Here is a 19,624-nt window from a genome sequence, read left to right on the forward strand (position 1 = left end):
GACCCTCTGACAGTGCGGCACCCCCTCAGTACTGACCCTCTGACAGTGCGGCACTCCCACAGTACTGACCCTCTGACAGTGCGGCACTCCCTCAGTACTGACCCTCTGACAGTGCAGCACTCCCACAGTACTGACCCTCTGACAGTGCAGCACTCCCTCAGTACTGACCCTCTGACAGTGCAGCATTCCCTCAGTACTGACCCTCTGACAGTGCAGCATTCCCTCAGTACTGACCCTCTGATCAAAGCTAACGGGTTGATTAAGAGAATGGTAAAGCTCAATGAGGTTTTATGATTGATTTCCGAAGACAAAATTTCAGTATTTCGAGATTGACAAATAATACCTTAAAAAAATAAGTAGTTTGTATCTGAATTTGCAAGAGCCAGTGATTCAGCAGTCAAACTGTTATCGAGCATCGGGCATATGTTTGACTTTGAACTTGTAGAGGTGATGTTCGCTGGAATTGAAATTGCTGATTGGAATTCTCATCCTTGGGGTGGCACAGTGGTTAGCACTGCTGCCTCATGTGGCCGAGGTCCCAGGTTCGATCCTGGCTCTGAGTCACTGTCCGTGTGGAGTTTGCACATTCTCCCCGTGTTTGCGTGGGGTTCACCCCCACAACCCAAAGATTTGCAGATAGATAGGTTGGCCACACTAAATTGCCCCTTAATTGGAAAAAATGAATTGGGCACTCTAAACTTATTTAAAAAAAAAAAAAAGGAATTCTCATCCTGGTAGGGTAGGTGAGAGAGTGAGGAAGGGGTTAATTACCGAGCGCAGTACTTCCTCTGACTGCCTGCTTTGTTTATAGAATCATAGAATTTACAGTGCAGAAAGAGGCCATTCGGCGCATCGAGTCTGCACCGGCTCTTGGAAAGAGCATCGTACATAAGCCCACCCCTCCACCCTATCCCAGTAACCCCATCTAAGCTTTTGTTTTGGTCACTAAGGGCAGTTTATTATGGCCAATCCACCTAACCTGCACATGTTTGGACTGGGAGGAAACCGGAGCACCCAGAGGGAACCCACGCAACACGGGGAGAACATGCAGACTCTGCACAGACAGTGTCCCAGGCCGGGAATTGAACCTGGGACCATGGAGCTGTGAAGCAACAGTGCTAACTGCTGTGTTACCGTGCTGCCTGGGAACATTGGTTTAGTGGGAACATTGCCTGTGGGTTGATGGCAATGAGCACGAGGCTGACACTCACCCTGGTGCAGAACTGTCTGAGGTGCCACCTTTCAGGTGAGATACTCTGGTAAAGCCATGTCTCTGTTCTGGTGGATGTTCAGGAACCCAAGGCACTATTCAAGGGAAAGCGGGAGAGCTTTGCCAGGTTTCCTGGTCAATATTTATACAGCAAGGGCAGCACAGTGGCACAGTGGTTAGCACTGCAGTCTCATGCGCCGAGGTCCCAGGTTTGATCCTGGCTCCGGGTTTGCACATTCTCCCCCTGCTTGCGTGGGTTTCTCTCCTCCCCCCCCCCCCCCCCCCCCCCCCCCCCCCCCCCCAACACAAAGATGAGCAAGGTAGGACACGCTAAATTGTCCCTTAATTGGAAAAAATGAATTGGGTACTCTAAATTTTTTTATAAAAAAGAAGCAATTATCCAGCAGAAAACTGATCAACCGGCTCCTCACCTTGTTGGTGTTTGCGTAAGTTTTCTGTGTGTCAATTGGCTGCTGTGTTTACCTATAAACAATAGTGATTGCACTTCAGAATATTTCATTCACTAAAACGGTTGGGATCTCCTCAGTGTATGGTAGATGAGTTAGGCCCCATTTAGAATACTGTGAGCAATTTTGGGCCCCACACCTCAGGAAGGACATACTGGCATTGGAGCGGGTCCAGCGGAGATTCACACGGATGATCCCAGGAATGGTAGGCCTAACATACGATGAACGTCTGAGGACCCTGGGATTATATTCATTGGAATTTAGGAGGTTGAGGGGAGATCTAATAGAAACTTACAAGATAATGAATGGCTTAGATAGGGTGGATGTAGGGAAGTTGTTTCCATTAGCAGGGAAGACTAGGACCCGGGGGCACAGCCTTAGAATAAAAGGGAGTCACTTTAGAACAGAGATGAGGAGAAATTTCTTCAGCCAGAGAGTGGTGGGTCTGTGGAATTCATTGCCACAGAGGGCGGTGGAGGCCGGGACGTTGAGTGTCTTTAAGACAGAAGTTGATAAATTCTTGATTTCTCGAGGAATTAAGGGCTATGGAGAGAGAGCGGGTAAATGGAGTTGAAATCAGCCATGATTGAATGGTGGAGTGGACTCGATGGGCCGAATGGCCTTACTTCCGCTCCTATGTCTTATGGTCTTATGATATTTTGGTCCAGATTCCCTTTAATATAACCCAAATTGAGCTGACAAATCAGACTTGGTTATAGGATTAATCTGAACATTTGGGGTATCGAAAATCCAGTCTATTTTGTACAAAGACCCTCAAATGGTTAATCTTCGCAGTGAGCTGCGGATGACGAGTTATTTTTTGAACATTTCTGCTGTTTGCGGCGTACTGACTGAAGAGGAAGGAAACACCGATCAGATGGTTTAAAAAAGAACTAGTTTAGTTCAAGCTGATTCACTTCATTAATCCTTCCTCTCTTCTGCCTGACATTTTAATCGACAGCTAAAGTAATCTTCTAAAATTGGTGGAAAAGTTTGAATGAATATTTAATGCTGAGCTTTTTGTGAACCAGGAAGTTGAGTATGGATATTAAGTGTTGTGTATTTGATGGACAGTGGGTGCATTTGAATGAAAGTAACATTGAATTATTCTGTCGGAAAATGTGTGTTTTTATTTGAAAAGTTGTATTGATGTGCTTTACCAGAATGAGTTCGGCAAAAAAATACCGTGGCCTGCATGTTGAACACTGAATGGTGGTTGAATAACGTGTGGAAAGATCATTGTTATTTTGAGTGATCTCAAGGCCCAGATTAATGATCCAGAAAATGAGAATTGGAAGGTTGAATTCAGATTTGAGAAACAAGATGCGAGGCGGCACGGTGGCGCAGTGGTTAGCACTGCTGCCTCACTGTGCCGAGGACCGGGGTTCTGTCCTGGCCCCGGGTCACTGTCTATGTGGAGTTTACACATGCTCCCTGTGTCTGGGGCTTACGTATCCACTCTGACGTAGGGGTTGAACCCACAACCCTCTGACTTGGAGACATGAATTTTGTCCTCTGAGCCACGATTGATGCCTCACAAAGGTTTTATAAATCATGCGTATTTCATAGTTAACCTCATTCAGCAGGTGCCTGTCTTTTGTGTAAAACACCAGAAAATCACAACTGAGCAACCTGCAATCGGCACGAACAGGCAAAGCAAGGCGGCAGGGTAGGTGGATTGGCCTCGCTAAGTTGCCCCTTAATTGGAAAAAAGGGAAAAAGAAACAAGATGTGGAAATAAACTAGTCACAGTAAAAGTGACTATGAGGCTGTCGAGTTATTGTAAAAACCCAACTGATTCACTTCATGTCCATTGTGATGGAAACCTGCCTTGGGATGGACAATAAATGGTGACATCCATGTCCTGAGAATGAATGAATTATGAGAAAGCAGTGAACGTGGTTCTGAATAATGTTTCTTTACAAGTATGCCTTTGATTTGCTTCTGTCTTTTTGCAGCAAACGTTCGATGTCAATGATCTGTACAAAGGGCAGAACTTCACCAAGGTTTTGAACACCCTTTCAGCAATTAACAAGGCCACTGAAGGTAAGGGACTCCCTGTGCCCGTGATGTTTTACCCGTCCACATTGTCCCATCTGCTAATGCTTATAGATAACTATTAGTGTTTTGTTCATGGCGTGTTGCGTGGTTTGTCCGGCGTTGCATATTTTTTTCAGTATGTTTTGATGGGCCGGGCTTGTCGAAGGCTGTGAATTGTGCGTTTGGTTTGGTTTCAGGTTTGAAATGAGCAGTGAGCAGTTCTTGTTCAGCATGTGGATAACTAGCGTAAGAGCTGTGTTACTGAGCGTGATCAGCTAAACTGCTGCCTTCCCCAGGATTGCACTTACAATGACTTCTAATTGTGCACCGGGGACATTTCACTCACCTTCCCTCCTCTTCCTCCACTCCCCAAAACACATGTTGAAGTCATGAGAGTATGAGAGTCTAATCTGGTCAAGCTGACTGAGTTTAGATTGACTCTGATAGGTCTGGTATTTGGTGGGCTGGCCCCAGGATGAACAAGAATTGCTTCTTCGTTAGTGTCTTCAGCCGTACCGACTCTGGTGTGTACGTGACTATCATTTTCTCACTTTCTATTGTCTCCGTGGTTAGTCCTGTTGTTGTCTTCACAGATCCTGAGTTACTATATACAGATAACATCTCAAAACTCAATTCCATAATAGTTATTGCTTACCTCAATTTTACACCTTCTCGGCAGTCAGTGTTGATGGTGTTCACCCCGGGTTTTCAAAGTAGGAAAGGACTTTCTGCAAGTGAAGTTAATGTTTCATTGTATTTGCTCTAGGCCTGTGAGACAGGCTCCTGATGCACGAGTCGGAATGCAGCTGGCAAAGTGTGGAAGATAAACTTGTCAGAATCACAGAGACCAGAGTCGGGGAAGGCCCAAGGCCTTGTCAGTTTTGCCAAATCAGGGAAGTTTATTTTTGGTGTTCCCTGTAGTGATTTATACAGCACGGAGCCATATAACGACACTTTGGGACAGGTGGCCACAAGCTCGGTCAAGAGAGAGATTTTGAGGAACATCTTAAAAAGGAGAAGAGAGACGGAGAGGTTTAAGAAGGAATTCTAGAGCTGAAGGCTCAGCCACTGATGGTGGGAGTGATTGAAGTCGGAAACATGAGTGAGTACAGAATTGGAGAAGTGCAAAGATCTTGGAGGATTGTGGTGTTGGAGGAGATTAGAGATGTGGATGGACGAGGCCATTGAGAGACTTGAACATGAGGAGAATTGAGGTGTTGCTGGACTGTGAGCCAGGCCACTATAGGTTGGCAAACACCTAGATTTGGTGCAAGTTGAGATGTGGGGAGCAGAGTTTCAGATGAGATCAAGTTTACAGCAATTAAAAAGAAACCAGATCCTATATAAACACGGATGATGAAATTATTCTTGCTCTGTCTAGTGTACCATGGAAGGGAGCGTTTAACTGCTCAACCTTCTTAGTGTTTTGTATGTTGCAAATGGCTTGGCCATTCATTGTTAGATCTCACGAAGCACGATGGAATCCTGCTGTTCATTATTCCAGGATCATCCTGAAATGCAAAGACAATGCCTTGCTCACTGGTCGGGAACAGTGACCACAATTCAGTAAGTTTTAAAGTACTGGTGGACAAGGATAAGAGTGGTCCTCAGGTGAATGTGCTAAATTGGGGGAAGGCTAATTATAACAATATTAGGCGGGAACTGAAGAACCTAGATTGGGGGTGGGTGTTTGAGGGTAAATCAACATCTGACATGTGGGAGGCTTTCAAGTGTCAGTTGAAAGGAATTCAGGACCGGCATGTTCCTGTGAGGAAGAAGGATAAATACGGCAATTTTCGGGAACCTTGGATAACGAGAGATATTGTAGGCCTCATCAAAAAGAAAAACGAGGCATTTATTAGGGCTAAAAGGCTGGGAACAGACGAAGCCTGCGTGGAATATAAGGAAAGTAGGAAGGAACTTAAGCAAGGAGTCAGGAGGGCTAGAAGGGGTCACGAAAAGTCATTGGCAAATAGGGTTAAGGAAAATCCCAAGGATTTTTACACGTACATAAAAAGCAAGAGGGTAGCCAGGGAAAGGGTTGGCCCACTGAAAGATAGGCAAGGGAATCTATATGTGGAGCCAGAGGAAATGGGCGAGGTACTAAATGAATGCTTTGCACCAGTATTCACCAAAGGGAAGGAATTGTTGGATGTTTAGTCTGGAGAAGGGTGTGTAGAGAGCCTGGGTCACATTGAGATCCAAATAGACGAGGTGTTGGGCGTCTTGAAAAATATTAAGGTAGATAAGTCCCCAGGGCCTGATGGGATCTACCCCAGAATACTGAAGGAGGCTAGATAGGAAATTGCTGAGGTCTTGACAGAAATCTTTGGATCCTCGCTGTCTTCAGGTGATGTCCTGGAGGACTGGAGAATAGCCAATGTTGTTCCTCTGTTTAAGAAGGGTAGCAAGGATAATCCAGGGAACTACAGGCCGCTGAGCCTTACGTCAGTGGTAGGGAAATTACTGGAGAGAATTCTCCGAGATAGGATCTACTCCCATTTGGAAGCAAATGGACGTATTAGTGAGAGGCAGCGTGGTTTTGTGAAGGGGTGGTCATGTCTCACTAACTTGATAGAGTTTTTCGAAGAGGTCACAAAGATGATTGATGCAGTTAGGGCAGTGGATGTTGTCTATATGGACTTCAGTAAGGCATTTGACAAGGTCCCTCATGGTAGACTGGTACAAAAGGTGAAGTCACACGGGATCAGGGGTGAGCTGGCAAGGTGGATACAGAACTGGCTAGGTCATAGAAGGCAGAGAGTAGCAATGAAAAAGTGCTTTTCTAATTGGAGGACTGTGACTAGTGGTGTTCCGCAGGGATCAATGCTGGGACCTTTGTTGTTCGTAGTACATATAAATAATTTGGAGGAAAATGTAAATGGTCTGATTAGTAAGTTTGCAGACGACACAAAAGTTGGTGGAATTGCGGATCGCGATGAGGACTGTCAGAGGATACAGCAGGATTTAGATTGTTTGGAAACTTGGGCGGAGAGATGGCAGATGGAGTTTAATCCGGACAAATGTGAGGTAATGCATTTTGGAAGGTCTAATGCAGGTAGGGAATATACAGTGAATGGTAGAACCCTCAAGAGTATTGAAAGTCAGAGAGATCTAGGTGTACAGGTCCACAGGTCACTGAAAGGGGCAACACAGGTGGAGAAGGTAGTCAAGAAGGCATACGGCATGCATGCCTTCATTGGCCGGGCATTGAGTATAAGAATTGGCAAGTCATGTTGCAGCTGTATAGAACCTTAGTTAGGCTACACTTGGAGTATAGTGTTCAATTCTGGTCGCCACACTACCAGAAGGATGTGGAGGCTTTAGAGAGGGTGCAGAAGAGATTTACCAGAATGTTGCCTGGTATGGAGGGCATTAGCTATGAGGAGCGGTTGAATAAACTCGGTTTGTTCTCACTGGAACGAAGGAGGTTGAGGGGAGACCTGATAGAGGTCTACAAAATTCTGAGGGGCATAGCCAGAGTGGATAGTCAGAGGCTTTTCCCCAGGGTAGAGGGGTAAATTACGAGGGGGCATAGGTCTAAGGTGAGAGGGGCAAGGTTTAGAGTAGATGTACGAGGCTAATTTTTTGCACAGAGGGTAGTGGGTGCCTGGAACACGCTACCGGAGGAGGTGGTGGAAGCAGGGACGATAGTGACATTTAAGGGGCATGTTGACAAATACATGAATAGGATGGGAATAGAGGGAATCGGACCCAAGAAGTGTAGAAGATTGTACTTTAGTCGGGCAGCATGGTCGGTACGGGCTTGGAGGGCCGAAAGGCCTGTTCCTGTGCTGTACTTTTCTATGTTCTTTGTTCCTGTTCACCACTAGACCATTTTCTTAAACCTCTTGCCCCTGTCTCCTCCACCCTCATCTGCAACAGTAAGTATGAGTATGTCATGTGTGTCTCTGCCACTGTGCAGCTGCCTGTGCTGCTGCATCCTCCACTGCCTGAGGGTGAACAAGACTTTTCACATTCTATTTGACCCTCTGGGGGGCACGGCTGCAGAATGGTTAGCACAGTTGCATCACACCTCCCGGGTCCCAGGTTCGATTCCCGGCTTGGGTCACTGTCTGTGTGGAGTCTGCACATTCTCCCCGTGTCTGCGTGGGCTTCCTCCGGGTGCTCCGGTTTCCTCCCACAGTCCAAAGACGTGCAGGTTAGGTGGATTGGCCATGATAAATTGTTTCTCGTGTCCAAAAAGGTTGGGTTGGGTGGGGTTATGGGGATAGGGTAGGGGTGTGGGCTTGGGTAGGGTGCTCTTTCTAGGGGCTGGTGCAAACCCGGTGGGCCGAATGGCCTCCTTCTGCACTGTAAAGTCTGTGATAAGTTTCTCATCCTGGATATTCTGCACCATCAAAACTACCGACTTTCACCTGTGTAACATCATCCCTCTCCACCCCTGCTCAGTATGTCTGTTGCTGAAACCCTCTTCCATGTGCATTTATTATTTCATAGATTCAAAATTCCAACAGTGCAGAAGGAGGCCATTCGGCCCATCGGGTCTGCACCGAATCTGTGAAAGAGCGTCCTACCCACCCCACCCCTATCTGCACATCTTTGGACTGTGGGAGGAAACCGGAGCACGCAGAGGAAACCCACGCAGACACGGAAAACGTCCACACAGTCCCTCGAGGTCGGAATTGGACACGGGTTTCTGGCGCGCTGAGGCATCAGTGCTAACCTCTGTGCCACTGTGTAACTTGACAATTCCAACACTATCCTGGCTAGCCTCTCCTCTTTCACCCCCGTAAACTTTGAGCTAATCGAAAACCCAGCTGACCGTGTCCTAAATCAGTGTTTTTAAAACTTTTTTTCCTGGGGACCCACTTTTACCAACCAGCCAACCTTCGCGACCCACGCCGGCCGATCTTTGCGACCGGTGTCGGCTGACAGGCACAATTAATAAATCCATACCTTTAAAAAATCGTCTTTGTGCCTGATTTCAGCTTCTTCTTCCAGGCGACTTAAAACTGATGAAGCTTTGGAGGAATATCGGGAAAGTAGGACAGATCTCAAACACGCAGTAAAGAGGGCTAAAAGGGGTCATGAAATATCTTTGGCTACCAGGGTTAAGGAAAATCTCAAAGCCTTTTATTCGTATATAAGGAGCAAGAGGGTAACAAGAGAAAGGATTGGCCCACTCAAAGACAAAAGAGGGAATTTATGCGTGGAGTCAGAGGAAATGGGTGAGATTCTGAATGAGTACTTTGCATCGGTATTCACCAAGGAGAGGGACAGGACGGATGTTGAGGCTAAGGATGGATGTTTAAATACTCTAGGTCAAGTCGGCATAAGGAAGGGCGAAGTTTTGGGTATTCTAAAAGGCATTAAGGTGGACAAGTCCCTAGGTCCGGATGGGATCTATCCCAGGTTACTGAGGGAAGCGAGCGACAAAATAGCTGGGGCCTTAACAGATATCTTTGCAGCATCCTTGAGCACGGGTGAGGTCCCGGTGGATTGGAGAATTGCTAATGTTGTCCCTTTGTTTAAGAAGGGTAGCAGGGATAATCCAGGGAATTATAGACCTGAGAGCTTCACGTCAGTGGTAGGCAAACTGTTGGAGAAGATACTGAGGGATAGGATCTATTCACATTTGGAAGAAAATAGACTTATCAGTGATAGGCAGCATGGTTTTGTGCAGGGAAGGTCATGTCTTACAAACCTAATAGAATTCTTTGAGGAAGTGACAAAGTTAATTGATGAGGGAATGGCTGTAGATGTCATATACATGGACTTCAGTAAGGTGTTTGATAAAGTTTCCCATGGCAGGTTGATGGAAAAAGTGAAGTCGTATGGGGTTCAGGGTGTACTAGCTAGATGGATAAAGAACTGGCTGGGCAACAGGAGACAGAGTACTGGTGGAAGGGAGTATCTGAAAATGGAGAAAGGTGACTAGTGGTGTTCCACAGGGATCCGTGCTCGGACCACTGTTGTTTGTGATATACATAAATGATCTGAACGAAGGTATAGGTGGTCTGATTAGCAAGTTTGCAGATGATACTAAGATTGGTGGAGTTGCAGATAGCGAGGAGGACTGTCAGAGAATACAGCAAAATATAGATAGATTGGCGAGTTGGGCAGAGAAATGGCAGATGGAGTTCAATCCAGGCAAATGCGAGGTGATGCATTTTGGAAGATCTAATTCAGGAGCGGACTATACGGTCAATGGAAGAGTCCTGGGGAAAATTGATGTACAGAGAGACCTGGGAGTTCAGGTCCATTGTACCCTGAAGGTGGCAACGCAGGTCGATAGTGGTCAAGAAGGCATACAGCATGCTTGCCTTCATCGGACGGGGTATTGAGTCCAAGAGTCGGCAGGTCATGTTACAGTTGTATAGGACTTTGGTTAGGCCACATTTGGAATACTGCGTGCAGTTCTGGTCGCCACATTACCAGAAGGATGTGGATGCTTTAGAGAGGGTGCAGAGGAGGTTCACCAGGAGGTTGCCTGGTATGGAGGGTGCTAGCTATGAAGAAAGGTTGAGTAGATTAGGATTGTTTTTGTTGGAAAAACGGAGGTTGAGGGGGGGACCTGATTGAGGTCTACAAAATTATGAGGTATGGACAGGGTGGATAGCAACAAGCTTTTTCCAAGAGTGGGGGTGTCAATTACAAGGGGTCACGATTTCAAGGTGAGAGGGGGAAAGTTTAAGGGAGATGTGCGTGGAAAGTTTTTTACGCAGAGGGTGGTGGGTGCCTGGAACGCTTTGGCAGCGGAGGTGGTAGAGGCGGGCACGATAGCATCATTTAAGATGCATCTAGACAGATATATGAACGGGCGGGGAACAGAGGGAAGTAGATCCTTGGAAAATAGGCGACAGGTTTAGATAAAAGATCTGGAACGGCGCAGGCTGGGAGGGCCGAAGGGCCTGTTCCTGTGCTGTAATTTTCTTTGTTCTTTGTTGTTGTTCTTAATGGGTTGTTTACCAGAGGCCCTGGAGCTCATACCACCACTGCTGTGTCCTGTTGTGGATTCTCCTGAGCCACTCTCTCCAGCAGGTTTAGTTGTGTGATCCCGGCCTGTTTGTGTCTCTGGCCCTCTTTCTTATGACAAAACGATCCATTTTAAATGTTATTTGTTTGCTGGCAAAATGGAGGAATTGCACCCTCAGCCCGTGATGTCAGCGCTCGAGGTGCGTGACCTCTCTGCCTCGCTTCAGACAGGAAGATTACATTGAATTTAAAAAAAAAAAATCTTCTCCTGTGTCAGCGCTCTGATGTCAGGAGGAGGCGGTGCTTCTCGTGTGGTTCTGCGCATGTGCACTGATGAGCGGGCATGCATGCGCAGTGCGCCCCGCGTTTTTTAAACCTGGTCGTGGCCGTCATTTTCAAAGCTGCTCGGAGCCGGCATTGTTACAATTCGGCGGCTGTTGCGCGTGAATCCACGCGATTGGGAACGCTGCAGCAGCTGGTATTTACTCTGCGACCCTCCTGACACCCACCCACGACCCACCCGTGGGTCGCGACCCCCACTTTGAAAATGCCTATCCTGGGCAGCACTGGCGCAGTGGGTTAGCACTGCTGCCTCACGGCGCCGAGGTCCCAGGTTCGATCCCGGCTCTGGGTCATTGTCTGTGTGGAGTTTGCACATTCTCCCCGTGTTTGCGTGGGTCTCACCCCCACAACCTAAAGACGTGCAGGGTAGGTGGATTGCCCACGCTAAATTGCCCCTTAATTGGAAAAAATGAATTGGGTACTCTAAATTTATTGAAAAAAAAGAAAATGCCTGTCCTGTTTGCCCATTTCTTCCTGGGTATTGCCTCCCAGTCTGGTGACACTTTGATTTTAGAATTTTCATCCTTGTTTTCAAATCCCTCTGTGGCCACGACCCTCCCTATCTCTGTCATCTTCCCCCTCCACAACTCTGCGAAATCCCTGCCATGTTCCAACTCTGGTCTCTTCAGCATCCCTGACTTGAAACACCCCTTCAGCTGGCTGGGCACTCCCTTCCTAAACCTTTCGGCCTCCTTTAAAACCAACCTCCGGACACGCTTTCGGCCGTCTGACCTGGTATTGCTGCATGTCACCCAGTGTCAGATTTCATTTGATAGTTGCTCCTGTGAATAACTTTGGGATGTTTTACGAAGGTGCTACATAAATGCATATTGCTTTGTTGTAGAGTGGGGCAAGTCCCATGTTGAGAAACAAAGCCACACTATTTAATGAAGGAATAATCATTCCTTCTGCTCAGTTATCCTTAATTTGTTTGGTTTCTTTTCCTGTGTTCCTGTTGGGTGGTTCGATTACTACGGCAGGATATACTGCTACTTTTTTGGAAAGTGAGGTAATGGAACAGTTGTAATTAATCTGCGGAGTTCATCCTTGTAACATCAGCATGTTGCTTCCCAGAGATGATGTCATGGGTGAGCTTGCAATTAATTAGTTACTGACTGGGTGAGAATACCTGTGGAATATAAATATAGTGTTGAATCTGGTAATGCAAGGATTCACCAGATCAAAATTAAAATAGTGAAGATAGTGGAAATCTGTAATAAAAACAGAAAATGCTGGAAATACACCATGTGTGAAGAGAGAGAAATAGAGTTAGTGTTTCAAGTCCGGATGGCTCTTCTTCAGAGCTGAAGAGGGGTAGAAGCGAGATGGAGTTTTACTCTGTGGAGGGTGGGTGTCAGGTGGAACAAAAAAGAAAGTCACGAAGAGGGGGGGGGGGGGGGGAGAGAGTACATGTAAAGATGACACAGAAGAAAAGGCAAAGGGAGGGGTAGTGGTGTGATAAATAAACAAAGCATTGGTCCAGAGTATGTGTTAATGGCTGAATAAATGTGTGAAAGCACAGCAATGAGGACGAGATGCAGACTGGAACTTAAAAGGTAAATATCAAAATGGAGGAAAGAATTTACTGTCTGAAGCTATTGATTCGATGTTGAATCCAGGAGGCTGTAATGTACCTCTGGAAGATGACGTGATGTTCCTCATGCTTGTGATGGACTTCACTGGAACATTGCAGCAGGTTGAGGACAGAGAGGTGAGGGCGGGTGCGCGAGAGGGGGATGTGTGTGTTTGTGAAAGAGGGAGGTGTGTGTGTGTGTGTGTGTGACATGCGCGCATGTGTGTCACATTGTGTGTGTCACGTGCATGTATGTGTCACATGAGCACGCGCACACTTCTCACTGTCACACTGTCGCATTTTGTGTGTGTCTCACTGTCCAATGTGCGCGTGTGTCTCGGTGTGCGCGTGTGTCTCGGTGTGCGTGTGTCTCGGTGTGCCTCGGTGTGCGCGTGTGCCTCGGTGTGCGCGTGTGCCTCGGTGTGTGTGTGTCTCGGTGTGTCACAGAGTGGGGGTGCCACAGAGTGGGGGTGCCACAGAGTGGGGGTGCCACAGAGTGGGGGTGCCACAGAGTGGGGGTGTGTCACTGCGCGCGTGTGCCTCACGCTGCCTCTCACGCTGGTGTGTGTGTCACAGTGTGTGTCTCACTGTCTGTGTGCGTGTGTCTCACTGTCTGTGTGCGTGTGTGTGTGTGTGTGCATGTGTTGTGTGAGATATATAAAGTGCGTGTGCTAGAGAAAGAGGTGAGTGTGTCTGATGTGAGTATGAGCTTTCCAACATCACTTCCCCATTAAAATAACAAAAGGTAGGACTTCATTTTTTAAAAATATAAGAATATTTTAGATTTCCCATTCCGAAAGTGGGCACGACTTCCTGTGATTAATGTTAAGGGGCCACGGTGTTCGGAAAGAGTTATTGTTCACTGGTATTTCAGTTGGAATTGGGTTTTAATTGTTTATTAGATGGCACCAATATATAAAGAGGATACAGGCGGCACTGTTTTGTTGGAGAACGGATTATTGAACTTAAACTTGGAGCCGAAGATGTCAAGACTTGCTCCCGAGTTCTCATTATAGAGTTAACACTGCAGCTTAACGCATGGGAGGGTTGCTTGGCCCGGGGCTAATTTGAGGCAGCTTGTACTTGTGACTGTGTCCCCCCCTCCTAACTCCTCATATATGCATAGATTTAACATGAAAAGACATGTTTGCATTTGCTTTCTGTGGTCGCGCCTATTTCGCAAAAAAATTGGGAGAAATCCTGGTCGACTGTGTTGACTCCTCACAATGTGGTCTCCTCTGTTATGGAGGCTGGGTGTCACTTTGTGGATCACCTTTGTCCATTGGCCTGGCTCCAACCTTCCAGTTGTTCGCCATTTTATTATAACCAGCGTGAGGCACACAATCCAAACAGGTTTCTTTTGCGCATGATGCCATTTTCATTAAGAAAATCATTTGAAACCCCAAATGTATCATAATTATTCACCTGTTCTGGCCACTGAAGTCATTTTATTCTATCTACTCTTCTGTATTGATTATGGTCCAGTTACCAAAAACGTAAGTGCAACTGATGTGCTGAAATTAAGATGGATGGACGGCACGATGGCACAGTGGTTAGCATTGAGTCCCGGTTAATTCCGGCCTCGGGTCATTGTCTGTGCGGAGTCTGCACGTTCTCCCCGGGTCTGCTCCGATTTCCTCCCACAGTCCAAAGATGTGCAGCATAGGTGGATTGGCTGTGATATATTGTCCCTTGTGCAGGTTGAATTTTGTGGTTACAGATGGGGGGGGAGTGGACATGGGTTGGGTGCTCTTTTGGAGGGAATTGTCTCCTGCACTGTAGGGATTCTATGGATTTACAAATTCTTCTAGCGTAGAAGGAAGTTGTTCAGCTCAGCATGTCTATGCTGACTCCTTTGAAAGAGTTATCCAATTAGTGCCACCCCCCTGCTCTATCCCCTCGGCCCAGCACAATTTCCCATTCATATATTAATCTAATTCGCTTTTGAAAGTTACTATTGAATCTGCTTCCACCGCCCTTTCAGGCAGCTCCTTCCAAATCATATCAACTTGTCATCTCCTGTCTGTTTCTTACCTTACCTTGGTTCTGTGTCCTCTGGTTACTGACCTTCCTGTGATTGGAAGCACATTCTTTTTTTTCACACTATCAAAACTGCTCATTTAAAACTCTGTTACCCTCCTCTGCCCTAATAAGAGCAATCCCAGTCTCTCCATGTCACTGAAGTCCCTCCTCTTTGGTAAGAGGATTAATTAATGACATCATAGTGAAAGCATCCCTCCGTAGCATCAATCATAACATGATTGAATTTACCTTCAGTTTGAGGGAGAGAAGAGTGGGTCCAAGACTAGTACTTTAAACTTGTATGAGGACAATTGTGGGGGCATGAAAACAGAGCTAGGTAAAGTGAAGCGACAATTTAGGTAACGGGTCGGTCAATAGAGATACAATGGTGGACATTTAAAAGGATATTGCCGAGTACACAGAATAGATACATTCCAACCAGTAAAAAAAAAAGTCCAAGGGACTGTCCCACATTCATGGTTCTCTAAAAAAGTTAAAGATAGTATTAATCTTAAAGACATAGGGCTGGATTCTCCGAAAATGGGGCTATGTCCCCATGCTGGTGTAAAAACACTGACGTTCTACTCCCCAATTCCTGCAAAAAATAAATAGTGATTCACTTACCTTGGAGGGGCTGGCAGGGATCTGGAACTTTTGCTGCGCGAACGGGCCCCCGCACTTCCGGTTCCGAGTCCGTGCATGAGCACGGCGGCGGCCTTCAGTGGCCGCACCGAGTGCCATGGTGGACTCGGACCGCGTATCAAAACGGACAATGTAGGACCCCCCCCCCGATTGGATGCGGGCCCCTGCATTGGACTGGTCTGATCCCTGCCCTGGCCGCCTATAAGGCCCCATCCCCCCGCCCCCCCACTGAGTCCGCAGCCGCCATGCAAAGCTCCCCACCAGCCATACATGGTTAGAACCACGCTGTCGGGAACTCAGCCTGCTGGGAGCGGAGCATCGCTAGGCGGACCTCTGGCAATGGCCCCCGCCATGCGGCGTAAATTGTGGACGTGCGGATATTCGGGGCCCGGAGAATCGCCGGAGCGGCGCCGGGCCCGATTCCATCGTAAACATTCATTCTCCGTCACCGCGCCACGTGCAGGGCTGCGGAGAATCCAGTCCATGGCATAGGCATGTGCAACGATGGGCAGCAGGGCAGAAGGTGGGACAGAATATAAAAATCAGCAATGAATGGCTGAAAGATTAATAAGGAGGGGAAATTGAGTGCAAGAGAAAGCTAACTAGAAATATCTATATGGGTAGTAAGAGTTTCAATAGATATTTTTAAAAGTTGAAAGTTAACAAATTGAACGGTGGTCCTATGGAAGGTGAGTTTAGGGAATTAATAATGGAAAATAAGGAGATGGCAGATGAATTGAACAGGTATTTTGCATCAGTCTTCATTATAGAGGATACAAATAACATCCCAGAAATAGCAATAAAGCAGGAAATGGAAGGGAGGGAGGAACTCCGGAAAATTACAGTCACCAGGGTAGTGGTATTAAACAAGTTATTGGAGCTGCGAACTGACTAATCCCCGGGTCCTGATGGACTTCATCCTGGGGTCTGAACAGTGGTGGCGAGTGAGATAATTGATGCGTTGATTTTAGTTTTCTAAAATTCACTAGCTCCAGGGAAGGCTCCATTCGATTGGAAAAAAAGCAACTCCTTTATTCAAAATGGGAGAGGGACAGGAAGCAGGAAATTGCAGGCCAATTAGCCGAACAACTGTCACAGGGAAACATTGTAGCAGGCACTTAGATCAAGTTCAAGGTAATCAGGAAGAGTCAACTTGGTTTTGTGAAAGGGAAATCATGTTTAACCAATTTATTGGAGTTCTTTGAGAAGTAACGTGAGCTGTGGATAAAGGGGAACCGGTGGATGTACTGTACTTACATTTCCAGAAGGATTTTGGCAAGGTGCCACATCAGCAATTATTGTGGAAATTAAAATCTCAGTGGTAGGGCATATATTGCATTAGCACATAATGTATTAGCTAATAGGAAGGAGATAATTTGCATAGATGAACATTTTCTTGTTGGCAGGATGTAATGAGTGGTGAGCCATAGGGATCAGTGCTGGAACCTCTTTCCACAATTTATATAAATAACTTGGATGAAGGGACTGAAGGTATGGTTGCTAAATTTGCTGATAACACAAAGGAACAAAAGTAAATTGTGAAGAGACGATGAGGCTGGACAGGTTAAGTGAGTGGGCAAAGATCTGACAAATGAACTACGATGTGGGAATTTGTGAAATTGTCCATTTGGCAGAAGAATAAAGAAGAAACCTATTTTCTAAATGGCGAGAGATTGCAGAGCTCTGACATGCAGAGGTGTCCTAGTACATGAATCACAAAAATCTTACAGTCAGAAACAGGGCAATGTATAATAGGGGACAAAAAGTGGCTGAGCAACTAAACACATACTTTGGTTCTGTCTTCACACATGAGGATACAAATCAGATACCAGAAATGTTGGAGAACAAAGGGTTTAGTGAGAGGGAGGAACTGAAGGAGATCAATACGAGTAGAGAAATGGTATTGGGGAAACTGATGGGATTGAAGGCTGATAAATCCCCAGGGCCTGGTACTCTACATCCCAGAGTACTAATGGAAGTGGCTCTAGAAATAATGGACGCATTGGTGGTCATCTTCCAGGATTCTATAGACTCTGGAACAGTTCCTGCAGATTGGAGGGGTAGCTAATGTAACTCCACTATTTAAAAAGGGAGGTAGAGAGAAAACAGTAAGCCTGACGTCAGTACTGGGGAAAATTTTAGAATTCATTGTCAAAGGTTTTATAGCATAGCATTTCGAAAACAGTGGCAGGATTGGACAGAGTCGGCACGGATTTATGAAGGGGAAATCATGCTTAACAAAATGACGAATTATTTGAAGATGTAATTAGAGAGTTGACAAGGGGAAGCCAGTGGATGTGATATATTTGGAATTTCCGTAGGCTTTTGACAAAGTCCTGCATAAGAGATTAGTATGTCAAATTGAAGTGCATTGGATTGGGGGTAGTGTATTGAGATGGATAGAAAACTGGTTGTCAGACAGGAAACAAAGAGTAGAAATTAACAGATCTTTCTCAAATTGGCAGGCAGTGACTAGTGGGGTACCGCAGGATCGGTGCTGGGACCCAGCTATTCACAATACATGCTTGAGACGAGGGAACAAAAAGTAATATCTCCAGATTTGCAGATGACATCCAAGTTGGGTGGGAAGATGCAGAGATGCTTCAGTGTGATTTGGACAAGTTGAGTGAGTGGGTAAATGAATGGCAGGTGCAGTATAATTTGGAGAACAGCGAGGTTATCCACTTTGGTCGCAAAAACAAGAAGGCAGACTATTATCAGAATGGACATAAATTATGAAAGGGGAATGTGCAACGAGACCTGGGTGTCCTTGTACACCAGTCACTGAAGGTAAGCATGCAGGTACTGCAGGTGATGGAGAAGGCAAGTGGCATGGTAGCCTTCATAGCAAGAGGATTCGAGTACAGGAGCAGGGATGTGTTGCTGCAATTATACAGGGCGTTGGTGAGGCCACACCTGGAATATTGTGTGCAGTTTTCTTGCTCTAGAGAAAGTGCAGCAAAGGTTTACCCGATTGATTCCTGGGATGGCGAGACTGATGTATGAGGAGAGATTGAGTCGGTTAGGATTGTATTCGCTGGAGTTCAGAAGAATGAGGGGGGGGATCTCTGAGAAACCTATAAAATTCTAACAGGACTGGACAGGGTAGATGCAGGAAGGATGTTTCCGATGGTGGGTGTGTCCAGATCCAGGGGTCACAGTCTGAGGATGCAGGGTAGACCATTTAGGACAGAGATGTGGAGAAATGCCTTCACCCAGAGAGTGGTCGGCCTGTGGAATCTGTTACCACAGGAAGTAGTTGAGTCCAAAACATTGTATGGTTTCAAGAAGCAGTTAGATATAGCAGTTAGGGCGAAGAGATCAAAGGATATGGGGGAACGGGATTAGGTTATTGAGTTGGATGATCAGCCATGGTCATAATGACTGGCAGAGGAGGCTCGAAGGGCCGAATGGCCTCCTCATGCTCCTATTTTCTGTGTATGTTGCCATGTTTCTAGAGGGCTAATACACAGGTACAGCAAGTAATTAGGAAAGCTAATCAAATGTTATTGTTTATTATGAGGGGAATGGAATATAAAAGGAGGGAGGTTATGCTTCAGTTATACAGGGCATTGGTGATACCTGTTAAGGGGAGAGGTGTTTTCAGAACCCCAGAATGTATCATGGAGTTCAACCAACCTTCCCCTTTAATGGATTGCTGCTTTTGAAGCACACGGCTTGTTCCCCAGGTGTGGTATTACAATTATGGATACGTGGGTTTTTAAACACAAAACGATGTTTATTCCATGAACTCCACTTTTAAATAAACATTGGATCACTTAACACCCCTTACTTCAAAGATATCCCCGAAAATAATACAACACTAAATAATCCTTCAAAATGTTCCTTCAAACATTCAAAAGACTTCACCTGTAACAACAGACATGAGGTTACATTCAATATATTTATAGTCTTTGAATTTGCAGACATCCACAGACCAGCTCTGTGTTTTCTTCCTTCTGCTCTTTGCAAAACACACAGACACTCCCAGCTTTCTCCTCAAACTGAAACTAAAAACTTCAAAATGGCTGAGCTAAAGCCCAGCTCCACACACTCTGACATCACTGCATTTCTTAAAGGTACATTGCTCAAACATACAATTCTTAAAGGCACTCTCACATGACATACACATCTGGAGGTTGGTGTACAGTTTTGGTCTCCTTGCGTAAGGAAGGATGTAAATATGAGGGAAGTAGCCTGGACTAGATTAAGGCAAGGAATGGGCGAGTTAACTTAGGAGGAAAGGTTGGACAGGCTGGGTTTGTATCCACTGGAGTTTAGACCAGAGAGAGGCGACTTGATCAAAACCCTTAATGTCCTGAGGGATATTGACAGGGTGGGTGTGGAGAGGATTTTTCCTCTTGTTGGAGAATCTAGAACTAGGGGGGT

The 19,624-nt window shown here is 46.1% G+C and overlaps 1 protein-coding gene across 3 annotated transcripts in view; it reads left to right on the forward strand.

The window, feature by feature from the left end:
- The window catches only part of arhgef6 (Rac/Cdc42 guanine nucleotide exchange factor (GEF) 6), a 250,702-nt gene that overhangs the window by 11,349 nt on the left and 219,729 nt on the right, over positions 1-19,624 (forward strand). The window contains exon 2 of one of the 3 annotated variants that reach the window (XM_072505979.1): positions 3,636-3,723. The gene's annotated coding sequence lies outside the window, so the exon portion shown is untranslated. Of the gene's footprint in view, positions 1-3,635; positions 3,724-19,624 lie in introns of those variants that run through there. The other 2 variants (XM_072505977.1, XM_072505978.1) reach the window with 2 other exon arrangements.

This window comes from Scyliorhinus torazame, chromosome 5, assembly GCF_047496885.1.
Source record: "Scyliorhinus torazame isolate Kashiwa2021f chromosome 5, sScyTor2.1, whole genome shotgun sequence".
In the NCBI taxonomy this organism is placed as follows: Eukaryota; Metazoa; Chordata; class Chondrichthyes; order Carcharhiniformes; family Scyliorhinidae; genus Scyliorhinus; species Scyliorhinus torazame.